This window comes from Neofelis nebulosa, chromosome 6 (assembly GCF_028018385.1).
Source record: "Neofelis nebulosa isolate mNeoNeb1 chromosome 6, mNeoNeb1.pri, whole genome shotgun sequence".
Classification (NCBI taxonomy): domain Eukaryota; kingdom Metazoa; phylum Chordata; class Mammalia; order Carnivora; family Felidae; genus Neofelis; species Neofelis nebulosa.
Genome location: NC_080787.1, coordinates 13,348,707 through 13,364,189, shown reverse-complemented (window position 1 = coordinate 13,364,189; position 15,483 = coordinate 13,348,707). Strand labels below are relative to the sequence as shown.

Below are 15,483 nucleotides of genomic sequence, written 5' to 3'. Positions count from 1 at the left end.
CAGTATTTTAAGATAGTATCAAAACCATAGATGGCTAACGTGACCAAAGACCAGACTGTCCCCAGGAATCAGGTCCATGCAAGGGCATGGGACAAATTGCCAGGAGATCTGGTTTTAGGTGTAACACATTCCCGAAGTCTGGTTTCCTCACCCTTCTGCCTCCAGCGACTGGTGTCAAAGCTGGGTGAAATAATGCAGAGAAATGCGTTTATAAACGGTAACACTCATGTAAGATTCTTCAACCTTCTTATGCATACATGTTTACACTGAAAAAGAGAAATAGGGGTGCCCGGGTGGCCCAGTCGGCTAAGCGTGCGACTTCGGCTCGGGTCTGGATCTCCCAGTTCTGGAGTTTGAGCCCCAGGTCAGCCTCCTTGCTGACGGTGGGGGGCCTGCTTCAGATCCTCCGTCTCCCTCTTTCTCCGCCCCTCCCCCGCTCACAGCTCACCCCCTCTCTCACAAATAGAAAATAATAAACACTAAAAATGAAAAAGAAAATAGAAGATTTGAAAAGGGACGTGGAGGAATATTGCAGGTATGCTAAGAAGTCTCTGCAAGATTTCTTTTGACATAGTTCTTCGGCAATATATTCTACTTCCTTCAGGAAAATTCCAGTCTCTAACCTAAAGCCCTTGTCGTGAAATAACGTCCCAAACATCATAACCAATTTGTTTTGACTACTAAAGAGGCCCCTTCACAGTCCCTATAGTACACCCCCAATTATATTCAAGCCCTAATTAATCCTGGAAGTGGTGGGCAGACCCTAGGTTGGTGTATGTTGACCGAGAATTCCAACCCTTAAGTGGTAATTTCGCCATACTCAGCGGTATTTGTGGCCCTCGCCATCCAAATGACTTTGCTCAAACACCCGTCATCCCATTTGGCTTTAAGGCCTACAGACTCGGAACAATCCAGCCTAATGCTTTCTTGGAGGTGATGCGCTCCAGTTCAAAAGTCCGCATGTCCCCCAGGCCACTGAGGGTCTCAGATCTACCAGGGAGGCACCACCACATACTTCGTAAGAGAGACTGTGAATTAGAGGCTTAAATGTGAAGTTGATTTTCTCAGGAATGGGGTTGTAGGAAAGAGCCCCTCGATTTTCTGAAACAAGTTTGCGGCCTTAAAGCTTGGGCCGTATAAACAATCTGTCTTTGGACTTGCTTTTCTTTCCCCACCCCCCCAAAGGTGTTCTGGAAAGCAGAGCGTGTGAGAACATAATACAAATGAGTCATATGGGGGTGGAGGACCCCCCAGGAGGGTCCTGGCATTTAGAGATAAAGACACTGTGAGAAGGTTACCCAAATTGCATTTCCACTGGCCAAGTCCTTTCTCCGCGGAATAGCAACGTCAAATAAAAACGCAACACAAGGACCAGGAAGGATTGTTTGCAGGGATAAACAGGACAGGAGACAGACTCACATGTGCCACGTTTTTCCCACTGCAGATGAATAAAAGAGGCAATTATCTAATAAAAAAATGTACTGTTAATTGCCCCCAGTTAAGCAGTACTACTGTTAGAGCTATTAAGTACTATTTGGACTGAAGAGATTTATTTCACCTTCCTCTGCTTGGAAATTTGACATCATTCCTGGCTTCCATCTCACCCCCCCAATTATAATCCACTGGAAATGGGAAAGCGACAAGAGCCATTTAATGTGTCACAACAAGAGTGAGGGGGAAGAAGGGCTGGAAGTGAAGGCTTTTCAAAGAGAGTGGGGGAAATAGTGTCGCATGATGATTACAGAATCTGGTGGGGTTTTGTTCTTCTTTCCCCCTCCTTTGCCGTATGGATTCGTTTTGTTTTTGTTTGTGTTTTTGTTTTCTCACGTTAGGGCCAAAGCGTTATGGTTAAAGGGTGTGTTCTTTAGGGTTTATGGCTCTGACTAATGGAATTGCTCTAAATAACATTTTGATCTCGCAAGGTCACCCAGAGTGCTATACCTTTCCTTTCATGATTCAGGTCTGGACCAGGCATTTCCCAGAATTGAGATGGTAATGAAGTCATTAGTTTCTTCCTACTTGAAGCCCTGGCTAGAAAGCAGAATTCTATGGGCAAAGTCTGAGTGGGCTTTTTTCATAAATCTCACACCCAGCCGAGCTGTAACACCTGTTACATTTTCCCAGGAGCTTGAGCCATAAGACCATTTCCAATCTATTTGCTCTTCTTCCTGCACAGGACACTGACAAAGGCAGGGGTCCCTGTTTTCTAAGGCACTGCTAATTGAAAATCTCTGGCTGGTGCAAATGTGAACTCAAACCCGCAAGAGTTCCAAATAAGGCTCCAATGAGGATTTCCTCCTCTTTTTAAAAATGGCCTTTCTAATGCAGGTTATACAAGATTAATTTGTTGGAGGGAAAAATCGTCATTGAACCTCCTTGCCCCCAATAAACTTTTACTTTCCATGCATTTTTTTTTTAAACAAAGAAAAGGGAGGGAAAATAATAAAACCCAGAGATCAGCTAACCCTACAAGACCTGTGTTTGTAAGAACTGGAGGGTGGGGGGGAGCATGGCATTAAAGTGTATTTGCTTTTGTTGGTGTGCTTTTAAAATCTCTGTGTATTAATTTTGAACGCAAGAAAGGAGAACAAAGTTGAGTCACATGAGCAAGCAAATGTAAAGTGATTACAATGGCAAAGCAAGTTTCAGAAACTGTTCTCAAAACCTGAATAATTAAAAGAGGAGGAAATTTTCCCCTAGGATTCTTGAAAGGGAAAAGAAAATGCATTCATCTATGGAGAAGATGGGCATTTCTGGTCCTCATAACAGTCCGTGGGGAAACAAAACAAAACAAAACAGAACCAAAAAAAAAACCCAAAAAACCCTGCAAAACAAGGGAGGTTTAGAAGAAGCAGCTATGAGGCCTCACCTGGCATTTGACATGAAAAAGAAGTATTGGAAATAAAGTAGATGTAAATAAATGAACAGTTACACATTCCTCTGGGAGCTCAGACACCCTAAGAATTTGGGTCTTAAAGATACAGCGTTGGGGATCCTAGCCCCACAAATCATAACAGAGCCCACAATCTGGCTGTTCCACCAACTACATTCTTCACCCAAAGCCCCTAAAGAAATGGCCTGTCTCTGAATTCCATACCACAGGCTTTATCGCTTTATTGGTGTTTGATGTTTTGTGACTTGTTGGTTTGGGGTTTTGTTCCTGTTGTTTTTAAGTGCATTGCTTGTGGTCACTGTCACTGTTTGAGTAGGTAGCACTTAGGTCATTTGGGTATCTTTGCATGCCTCATTCTTAAGGCACATTCTCACTCATTATACTCCTCCTTTGCCAGAAGTGGAGAAGCTGGTCTAAAGCTTGCAAGCTTTCAGTCATGATGTGTGAAGGGGTGTATGCATCAGTAGGAAGAAAGCAACCATTTCGGTGCAGGAGGAAAAAATAATGAATGACATTTTTAAGTCCACGTTTAACAAACTGTCTTTCTCCAACATAGATTAACTCTACTGTGAAATCTGTGTGTGGTTCTAAATCCAATCCTGAGAAGAGCTGAGACACTCAGAACCTTCAGAGAACACTTGTTCATACAGTTCCTAAACCATATTTGAAACCACCAAAAATGGATGTGGTTGCCTATTTATTGGAAAGGAAAGAGGTTCATGATATATCCCTGAGTGAAAAAGCTTTTCAGCTCACCCATCTATGAATTGCCATATTTTTTGGTAAGGTCAAAAGTGGTCAAGTATCTACAATGTCATATCTCAGCTTAAATACTGGGTAAGATAATATGAATAATATGATCTGATTTTGTCGTTGTTTTATATATACTCTGAAAATCTACCATAAGTTTTCCCTGAAACAGAGATTAGGGGTAACTTTTACTTCATTTCTTCTTTTGGCTTACCTTTATTTTTCACTTTTTCTGGAAAAATCTCTGGGATCCCCCGAGGAGGTCCAGGCTGGCCAAAGCTGAAATACTTGAGAAAATGTTAGCCACACCCTTTGGGCTCTTGTCAACCTCTATCCCAATGCTCAACCCGTTCGTACTATTTATGGTGGGGAGGTGGGGTGGGGGGAGTAGGGGGTGGGGATGGTGTTGTCACCCATATTTCACCAATTCTGACTTTGTCCATATAAGCTGTAGAGTCAAACAACTTAATAATTTAAGAATCAATTTGGACTAATGATTTTTGCCCCACTTAAATCTACCATGAAAACATGTCACAATTCTGTTCGGAGAATTTTCTGTTCCCATCCACCATAACAAAATTAAAGATACGCTCCCATGGAGGAAAAGTCAAGCAAAACAAAGAGTCTCCATAGACTGAGTCTAAATTTCTGGAAAAGAATATGGTGAAGTTGGTGACCTTTTATTTGTTAGGAAAGACCAGCAACACTGATTCTATCCGACTTACCTTCTCTCGCCTCCAGAAATTTGGGTTATTTCTAGATTCTTCCATCTCCTTTCCCCCATCCACCCCTTTAGACTCCCTGCTTGTGTTTTTTGTGTTTTTTTGACTCTGCATTGATCATGGCCAATTTTTACCTTTCCTGCTTTGTTCCTTTTATGTGGTTATTTATGTCCAAGAGACTGGACCTTACCACCATTTCATCAATAGTTTCTGCCACTTACTGCCATATTTTCTTATCATAGTAACTTCCTTGATCAATTTTCTATTTTGTATGTGCTAGTGATGAGTACTGGTATTCATAATCTTTCTAAGAGCTCAGAATTTCTTTTAAAAGGGACCATTCTATTATTTAGGTTGGTGATACCGATCTATATTTTAATTAGAGAAAGTCGAGCAAAAATTATTTTAAACCCCACACTATTCAGGGAGGCAGCCTGAAGCAGGAAAAAAGAAATCACCAGTAAGATAAGGTTGTAGCCCAGGTTTTGTGACTGACTCTGTGACTTTGAGCATGTCACTTAACCTCTATGGGACATAAGCCATCATCTATAGGACAAAAGATTTTCAAGACAGAGAATGTAGGTCTCTCTATTTCTACTTTTGTTTTGGCTCTCAATTCATGAATCCATAAATCCCTTTGAATTCTTATGTGCAACACCAATTTTCCACAATGACTAATAGCCAAGAGTGGTTGATCCATCAGCCCCGTGATTCCCAGGGCTCTGGAACGTGGCTGAATCCCCATTTGCCAGGCAGAGAGATTCTTTCCATTCCCTTACTGCCCGTTGGTCTTCAAGGCACAGAGAGGACTCTACCCCTGACAGGTACCTTGGTGGGTACAGGTAACCTTGCTTGAATGAACTCCTCAGAAACACCCGATAGCTTTGAGTTTCATTGTGCCCACCCACGTCCTGTAACACTTGGGAATTTCCTGGACTCGTTCTTCCATACATTCCCACCCAAACTACACGCTAAGGGAATAGGAGTGGAAATCAGCTACGAGTGCGGAGCACCGTTCAGAATCGAATGGGAAAATTTTCTCAGCCTCAGGTAAATAAAAGTAAAAAGGCAGAGCGCTCTTTGAATTCTCCTGGAGACAAAAAAAAAAAAAATTAAAATGTTCTCTATGAGTTGCTCCAGGGCCCCGGGCAGGCATCCCCCCCTCCCCACCCCTTTTTAAAATAAGAGCTTGCCCTTCCCTGCACAGCCCTTTTAATACAAGTGAAAAAATTCCAAATTCCTCATTTGTTTAGCCTGAAAATCCCCTGCACATTCCCACAAACTACTTCCTTTTCTCTCTTTTTAGCAAGACTCCCCTCTCTCTCTTTAATGAAGAGAAGTTCAGAGGGTTTTTCCCATGAATAGATGGCAGGCACCTGGGAGTTATGAATTTTAAAGTGATCATTTTCTTTCAGCCATGCCGGACAATGGGCATCTCCTTTTGACTCACTTTCACAGCTTTGAGAGGCTCTCAGATCAGCCACATTCCAATCGGACTGGAGTCAGCTCGGAGCTGTGCTGGACCGCATCAAGGTCTCGCACAGAAAGACAGGGAGCAGATGGCCGGCCCGGCTCTCCTCCCCCCTTTCAGCGCGCAGAGGCAGGCAATGTGGGAAAGCGTTGGCCCGGCATTGCCCATTGATCCCTGAATAGAACCACCGCGGGCCACCAGCCTGTAGGTATGAACCTCTGTTAACAGATGGTGAGATCATTATGAGCAATTAATTCCTTTAATGTATCAGTGGGAACATGTTGGAAAGGATGACGCAAACACTCAGTGAATAGTGAGCTCCTCGCTCCTGGGGGAGCGAGCGGGTGCTATCTTGGGGGGCGGCTGGGAATCTCTCCCCAGGCTGCAAGGCCGCCTTATGGCTTGGGACGGGATCTGGGAACGGACTGCCCGGCACGGAGGTGTGGTTTTCATTAACTAATTGTGAATCCTTCCCTTCCTTCATGATGAATGCCAGATTGTCTCTAGGTCATTTTTCTGTACAAGCACCATCCAGAAACAGAGACACAAACAAAAACGGTGCTTGTCAGTCAATCCGAGATGCGCGGGGAATTATTTCACAGAAACCGGCAGAGAATCAGGTCATGGGGTCACTTTTGCTAAACACGATTTCAGTTGCGAAGGTTCGAAATTTCAAAGAAGGGCTTCTTTCAACACAGATGAAGCAGTGGTAATACTCCGTGCATCCCAGGGTTTGAGTCTGCAAACTGAATGTTTGGATGCATGATAAATGGGTGGATGAAAGGAGAGTCATTTTTAAAAATATGAATTCGCAAACATAGTGAATTTGAGCAAATGACCCATGCAGCAAATTACTCCCCTTGCATAAGTGAGATAATTTTTAAATTCCGCAACAAGGTAAAAAGGATGGTCAGCGGCCAACTGGGAAAAATTGGCACCCTCTTCTTCAGGTATTACTCTGATTAATAACCAATGAGATAATGGCGTTTTTACGTGTTTTTCCTACTTTTAGAAATAATATTTAGTAGTAGGGGTGTTTTTATTTTATAGGGAAAAGAAAAATCTTGGGGCACAGTACAGATCGTTGGGTAGCCTTTAGATTTTAAGAAGATAGAAAATACAGGAACAGGAAATACTGGCAACTATTCGCTTAATTCATATTTAAATGACACTTTTTGCTTGTAATTAAGACACTCAAGCAGTGTCTCTGTTCATGAAATTTACATAACTGTACAATAGCTTGCCTAAATGAACAGCAAATGGCAGTTAACCTTGAAGTGTATTATCTTAATTGAATAAATCTGGCTTTAATTCAATAAATTAAAAACAGAAATAATATCGCAAAAGACTTTTAAAAACAGACTTGCCATCACCCCCTAAATACAGACTGGTACTGTTTATAGTTGTGTTGGAATGCTCGGACATTTTCCAGTATGATTTTAGAACTCTAAAAGCATTCTGGGTACACATTCGCTATTTTTCCATCATTGTTTCCAAAGCAAATCAATGTCACTTTTTGGAAATCATTGATAACAGTATCTGAACACTGAATCAGAACTCATAAACCTGCTGATTTAAGATGATTCTTCGTCCGGGTTTCCACTGCCTCTACCTCCATGGGAAATTTGCTCTTCCTTTTTTTCCAGTTCTTTATGACGGAGTGTCCTGTGACACACAGAAAAGACTAAACAGGGGGGGGAAGAGACTTCTTACATAGGAAAGAGACATTCCCACTACTTGTTCATTTAAATCAGATTCCCATGGGCTACAAATGCCTTCAGCATCAGGGAACTGACAAAAATTGCTGAATTCTTTCTCCCAAACTTTGTTTCATTAATCGGCAAAATTATGTTTCAGTGATTATACAGTTAAGGAGAAGAAATCATGCAATATGTTTTTATTTGCATCAAATAAGTTAATGAGGCACCACCTGTGCCTTGTATCAGTTTATGGGGGGAAAAAGCAGGAGAACACAGGTGTTCCAAGAGCATCACGGTAGACTTCCTACATTAATTTAAAAACCCTAAAAGCATTTAGCAGCATCTACAGTGCATATTGCCAAGGAATAACCTATGCACACAGAGACGTGCATAAAAATTATTGTGAAGAAATTCCTGGTTTCTTGGCTAGCAAGGAAAAAAAAAAGCCGTAATTCATTCTTTCCTTGTTCTCACAGTGTTTGCTATTATACCATCTGCAATATACAATGTACATGCTCAGCCATAACCCGTACGGCTGGAAAAGAAGCATTCACACTGTGAATTACCATTTTTCCCAGCATCTAGCTCTAGTCAAAGACAGCACAATAATAAACTAGAAGCTCCTTTGTCTGTTAAACATTGTTCTTCATTACTACATGAAAAGCAAATTGTCTTTGTATAGAGAAAGAGTGGCACATCAGCCATGGGAGTGGGGGGAAGGGCTTCGCCTCTCTCACTGACCACCTCACAGACACAGAGGCCACTCATCTATCTTTCCCCACCGGCCCACCCAACTCTGCTTTCCAGATCATTTCATCGACAGGCACGTTGGGGAGAGATCCCTTGTTCGGTTGAGTGAGATGCTGGATTGGAGGCTCACAGGAAGCTTTTACCCTGAATAGCCTAACACTTACATCCACAGATTTCTTTTTTTAAATCTCTTCGGTGTGTCCCTTTACAATGTTTGGGAGAAGTGAAGCTTATCAGAGATGCTCTTTTTCCTGTGGTTAAATATACTCCACGAGTTATTGTGCTCTTTGTATTGTTTTTGAGCTCTTAAGGGCCAAATGAGAAGACAGCCAACAAAGAAACAAAACATTTGGAGCAGCCGACTAGATAGATAGATAGATAGAAAACATATACCAAGTACATTAATACCAGTTACCATGAAAGTTAAGAAAATGTATAGATTAGACCAGAACCACCCATTCAAGGAAAGGGTCCTCATGATGCAAATCAGTTACTTACAAGAAATTGATGATTTTCTCAGGGTTTTTTAAGTCTTTTGGATGTAATAAATTCCAACAAAACTTGCAACATCATAAGCTTGCTTGCGAAAACTTAGTTACTAAATTAAAAACTCAAAAATCTCTCCTCATAGGGAAGGCAATGGGCAAACCCAAGTTCTCGTTTTAAATCTCAAAGACGATTACCTCTTACTGACGTCTCGTATGACCCGCAGTAGATCGTGGCCACAGTGTGTTGCTAGAGAGGTCTGCCAGAAGGGACTGAAGAAGGGGACCCTGCTAGACATGACGTGAGGAGTCAAAATCACGTCTGTTAACTCCACTCCACTGGACAGAGACCGGCTGGGTGAAACACCCTGCCTGAATATCAGTCCCAAAGTAGTTCAATTTGTGCATTTACTGTTCAAAAGAAGTTGAGATCTCATCAGAGACTGGTAAAAATCACTGGGGGGAGAATGTCCAGAATCAGCTTTGGACATAAAACAGCCGTTTCCATATTGATGGGTTTTGCAGTCTAATTTTGAATGTGACTGCAAGTTTTTCTCTCTGACAGACGGGAAAAATACCTGGCTCACTGAATCGTCATGAGGCTCTAAGGAAATCACATCATAAAATAACTACATTAGCTCTCCATAGTGTAGGCTCTCAATAAATGCCAAAAAAGGTACCTTTTCAGGTGTAGATTAACACTTGATTTTCACTTAGGAGATGGGGCGCCTGGGTGGCTCAATGGGTTAAGGGTCCGACTTTGGCTCAGGTCATGATATCACACTTTGTGAATTTGAGCCCTGCGTGCTGAGAGCTCAGAGCCTGGAACCTGCTTCAGATCCCGCGTCTCCCTCTTGCCATCTGCCCCTCCCCCACTCGCGCGCTGTCTCTCAAAAATGAACAAATGTTAAAAAAAAATTATTTTTAATTTCAGGAGAAAAAAGTACATAATTGCCAAGCAGCATATTCACGTTTGTTCTCTCCTGAGGAGAGACACAACTTTTATTTTGAATGCACAACACTTGAAATGGCAACTTGAGAAATTGTGAAATGTTTGCGGAGGTAATTGGGACAATCCTTCTCAACTCTGAAATTCCGTTATTCTCGAATGTTCTCGAATGTCTAAAGTTCCTGTGCTCAACCCAGAAATCAAGTCTGTTACCCTGGAGCTTGCAACCGTATCCCATCTAAAAAGAAACTCGCCTATGTATTTTTATCATGCATCACGTGACAGGGCTAGTTTTGACTTAGGCAGGCTCATTCTGTGTAAACAAGATACTGACATCATCAAGACACAGAGAGGAATAAACTGAGTCCATGGCCATGAGAAAGTGGTAAAAATACATGAGTCACATCAGAAACATCTGTCTTCAATCCCAAGTTAAGGACTTCCCAGGCTAAGGGGCAATTTGTGAATCATACGATCGACTCTCCAATTCAAACATCGGCATTGGTCTTAATTCTACTGATACGTAAAAGGATAACTAATGATTTATCTTTTTTTAATAATACTGTTTTTCCTTGTAAGTCTGCATACTGGTTTCGAAATGGTTACAACAAATACTTTTTTTTTTTTAATTTTCAGCTTGAATGCTTCCTTCTTAATTCAGAATGACAACATTTGTTCCTAAACTCATAACACAAAGTATTTACTAGTACTTCGTATAGTTGTGCCTTTGTTTTTTCACTTTCAGGGAAAACATGTTGAACTTCCTGACTGCTACTCCTCAACATTTAGACCCTCCCTTTCCAGTATCCCTTTTCTTTCCTTCTCCACAGGCTCTTTCTCTATCATTTCAAACATACTCGGACCATCTCAGTTTGGGGTGGTACTTCTTCACTAAAGAGTGATTTTGCCTCTGGGAAATATTTAGCAACGTCTAGAGACTATTTTGGTTGTCAAAACTCCATTGCCATTGGCATCGAGTAGGTACAGACCAGGGATGCTGTTGAACATCCTACCGTGCATAGGGCAGTCCCCTTGCCCACCCCACACAAAGAATTATCCAGCCCCCAATGTCCATTGTACCCAGGTTGAGAAACCCTAGTCTAGAGGAGGAAAAAACCTGAGATCTAGCTTTATGTTATTTTGTGCCTAGCTACTCCACTCCCAATCCTTTCCTCTTTGCTAACCTGTCTCAAAACCTCTCCCCTCTATCCATTTCCTATTACCCCCTTACTCCTTAATCATCTGCAATTTATTTTCCTTCTCTACAAGTCACGGCAACTGTTCTCTTTGGGGTCACTAACCTCCTTGCATGCTCGACCTCACAAGGCAATGAACACTTCCTGTCCTTTATTGGGACATCACTGTTGCACTTTGCTTGCTGACCACTTTTGCCATTGTATAACTCTCTCATTCCTTGGCACCATTGACAAAAATGGTCTACAAGTCTTAATCATTATTCCTCTTCAGCATCATCATCATCAACAACATCTCAATCGTCGCGACCACTAACACCTCATGCCTCGCTTCATTACATTCTCCATTTAAATATCCTCCCCGCAAAGAGCCTTCCCTGCCTGCTCAACTCAAAGTAGCGTTATGGGATTTTCCTTTCTCCTTAACTTGCTTTGTTTTTTTTATTACTACCTGATACTATATGAATGTATACTTGAGTTTGTACCTTGTGTCTCTTCACCCCATTCCTTTTCCCCAAAGAATATAAACTTGAGGACAGAGGAGGGACAGTGCTTGTTTTGTTCACTTCGATGTGATTAGCACCCGGCACTTAGCGACACATGCATATTTGTAGAATGGGTGACTGAATGAAATAATGGATGTGTGAATGAATGAGTGAATGAATGCATGAATAGTGGGGGGAAAACCCCAGACCTTCGAGTGCTTTCCACCTGCCAGCACTGTGCTTAGTGCAGTGTCTGATACTGGAGATTTTTTCTTAAAATTCTTTCCTATTGTTATCTTCTAAGACATTGCCCTAGGCTGATTCTACTATTTCCATGGTCATTTCTCTGTCTGCTTTGATGTCTCCTCCCTCCTGCTGGGCCATTCCCTCCTCAAACGAGGGCCATCTCCTTGTTCTGCTCCCTCCTTGACAGCATGTTCCAGTGTCCCACTTGAGTGACCCTGATAAGATTCTGTGTGTGGCACCACACATCTGTAGAACCAGTTGTATCATGGGGCATTCTGAGAACCCAAACATGTTCTAAGTCAATGCCATTGCTGCTGAATGCATCTACAAAGTATGACATTGGCAGAGATCTTGAGGGAGGAAGAAGCCTTAAATATTTGGGAAAGTGGGGGGCTGTGGGGGGACGGGCTGTATGCTGGAATAAGGAGACCGAAGGGTGTAACGCTGATAAAATACGGTGGTGAAGAAATTTTCATTGGAAGCCCCTTTATGGACATATAACTACATCTAATTTTCTAAGACATGTGGACAGAGAAATTAAAGATGAACTGAGGTCCCCTTCATGCCTAAAGTTCTGTGATTTACTAATCACAAGCACTGTGTCTAAATAAGGCACAGCTCGCTGTATTGCGCTCCACGGATGTGTGTTTCTTTACGACTTGGAGGTTTGAGGCAGCCCTGGGTTGAGTGAGACCAAGCTGCCACTTTTCTAACAGTATTTGCTCACTGCATGTCTCTGTGTCACATTTTGGTAATTTTTGAAATATTTCAAATTTTTTCATTATTATTCTATCTGTGATGGTGATCTGTGATCGGTGATCTTTGACTTTACTATTGCAATTGTTCTGGGATTCTGTGAACTGTACCCATAGAAGACAGAGAACTTAACCAATAAATACTCTGTGTTCCAGCTGTTACACTGGCCAGTCATCCCCCCCATCTTTCTCCCTCCCTCTCTTCAGGCCTCTCTATTCCCTGAGACACCATGATGTCGAAATGAGGCCAGTTAAGGACCCTACGTGGGCTCTAAGTGTTCAAGTGAAGGGAAGAGTCACTTGTCTCTCACTTTAAGTCAAAAGCTAGAAATGGTTAAGCTCAGTGAGGAAGGCATGGTGAAAGCCAAGACAGGCTGAAAACAAGGCCTCTTGTGCCAAACAGAGAACTTGTGAATGCAAAGGAGAAGTTCTTGAAGGAAATGAAAAGTGCTGCTCCCGTGAACACACGCATGATAAGAAAGGGAAACAGCCTTTTTGCTGATAAGGAGAAAGTCTGAGTGGTCTGGATAGAAGATCAAACCAGCCACAACATTCCCTTAAACCAAAGCCTCATGCAGAGCAAGGCCCTGGATCTCTTCAGGTTGGGTGAGAGAGGTGAGGAAGCTGCGGAAGGAACGTTCGAAGCCAGCAGAGGTTGGTTCGTGAGGTTTAAGAAAGAAGCCGTCTCCATGACATCAAAGTGCAAGGTGAAGCAGCCAGTGCTGATGTGGAAGCTGCAGCAAATTCTCCAGCAGATCTAGCTGAAGTAGTTAATGACGGTGGCTACACCAAACAACAAAAATGTGGTTAATTTTTTTTAATGTTTACTTTGAGAGGCTGAGGAGAGGGGCAGAGAGAGAGGGAGACACAGAATCCAAAGCAGGCTCCAGGCTCTGAGCTGTCGGCACCGAGCCTGATGCGGGGCTCTAACTCACAAACTATGGGATCATGATCTGAGCCGAAGCCGGATGCACAACCGACTGAGCCACCCAGGCGCCCCACAAGTTTTTAATGTAGATGAAATAGCCACCTACTGGAAGAAGATTCCATGTAGGACTTTCAGAGCTAGAGAGAAGTCAATGCCTGGCTTCAAAGCTTCATAGGACAGGCTGACTCTCTTGTTAGGGACTAATGCAACTGTTGACTTGAAGCTGAAGCCAACGCTCATTCACCGTTCCAAAACTCCGAAGGCCCTTAGGAATGATGCTGGATCTACTCTGCCAGTGCTCTCTCTATAAATGGAACAATAAAGCCTAGATGACAGGACATTTGTTTACGACATGGTTTACTGAATATTTCTTTTCAGTATGTGAAATTTATTGTCAACTTGGTTTCCTTACCAACACCCAGTGCTCATCCCAACAGGTGCCCTCCTCAATACCCATCCCCCACCCTCCCCTCTCTCCCACCCCCCATCAACCCTGTTTGTTCTCAGTTTTTAAGAGTCTCTTATGCTTTGGCTCTCTCCCACTCGAACCTCTTTTTTTTTTCCTTCCCCTGGTTTACTGAATATTTTAAGCCCACTGTTGAGACCTACTGCTCTGAGAGGGGGAAAAAAAAAACCCTTTCAAAATATTACTGCTCTTTGACAATGCACCTGCTCACCCAAGAGCTCTGAGGGAGATGGACGAGATAAATGTTGTTTTCATGCCTACTGATGTAACATCCATTCTGGAGCTCATGGGTCAAGGAATAATTTTGACTTTCAAGCCTTATTTACGAAATACATTTCATAGTGCTATAGCTTCCGTAGACAGTGATTCCTCTTATGTATCTGGGCAAAGTAAATCGAAAACCTAAAAAGGACTCACCATTCTAGATTCCATTAAGAACATTCGTGATTCATGGGAAGGGGCCAAACTATCAACATGAACAGGAATTTGGAAGACGTGAATTCCAACCCTCATGGATGACTCTGAGGGGCTCAAGACTTCCATAGACGAAGTCACTGAAACGGCGGTGTGGTGGAAACGGCGAAAGAACTAGAAGAGGAGCCTGAAGATGTGACTGACTTGTGCAACCTCGTGATCAAACTTGAACAGATGGGGAGTTGCTTCCAATGGAGGAGCAAAGACAATGGTTTCTTGAGATGGAAACTACTCCTGGTGAAGACGCCGTGAAGATTATTGGGACGGCAACAGAAGATTTAGAACATTACATGAACTTAGTTGATAAAGCAGTGGCAGAGTTTGAGAGGATGAATTCCAATTCTGAAAGACGTTCTACGGGTAAAATGCTGTCAAACAGCACCACATGCTATGGAAAAAATGTTCCTAAACGGAAGATTCCCATGGATGTGACAACCTTCATTGTTGTCTTATCTTAAGAAATGGCCACAGCCACCTCAGCCTTCAGCAGCCACCATGCTGATCCACTGGCAGCCATCGACATGGAGGCAAGGCCCTCCCCCTGCACAAAAATTCTGAACGGCCGAAAGCTCAGATGACGGTTAGCATTTTTTTTAGCAATAAAGCGTTCTAAATTAAGGGTGTACCTTTTTTCAACATGATGCTATTACACAATTAGTACAATGTAAGTGTAACTTTTATGAAATTCATTCGATTCGCTTTATTGCAATATTCACTTTATTGCGGCGGTCTGGAAAGGAACCCACAATATCTCTGAGGTTGCCTGCACTAAATAAATAGACGAGAATGAATGCAATAAAACGCGTGGATACTGTTGATGGAACAGACTCAAGCGTGCTGCTGGTCATTCTCCGAATCAGTTCTGCGCCCTTTCCTGGCCGGCTCTGTGCCCGAGGCTGACTCCCGGCCTCACCGCCCATTCTGGCACCAGCTGTAAATGGGAGGACGTGAGGAGGGAAAGTGGGGCCGGTTTGCCTTGTTCCCTCCTGCGTTGCCATCAGGAAGACAGCTCCTTACTGGGCCCAGGCGACCCCTCCTCCCTCCAGGCCCAGGAATGGGCACAGCTTCCCCTACTGCCAGCTTCTGGAAGTCTCCGCGTCCCTCTCCTCCCCCGTCGGTGCCACAGCTGGCAAACTGAGTACAGCCTCTTCACCTGCACCACTTGGGATGAAGTGTCTCCAGCTGGAATCTTGTCCCTTATCTCCTCTTGTGCGTA

At 43.0% G+C, this 15,483-nt stretch overlaps 1 pseudogene; it reads left to right on the top strand.

Moving 5' to 3' along the window:
* The first annotated feature begins 485 nt into the window (after window positions 1–485).
* On the top strand, window positions 486–14,825 carry LOC131515244 (tigger transposable element-derived protein 1-like; annotated as a pseudogene).
* The last annotated feature ends 658 nt before the right edge of the window (window positions 14,826–15,483 follow it).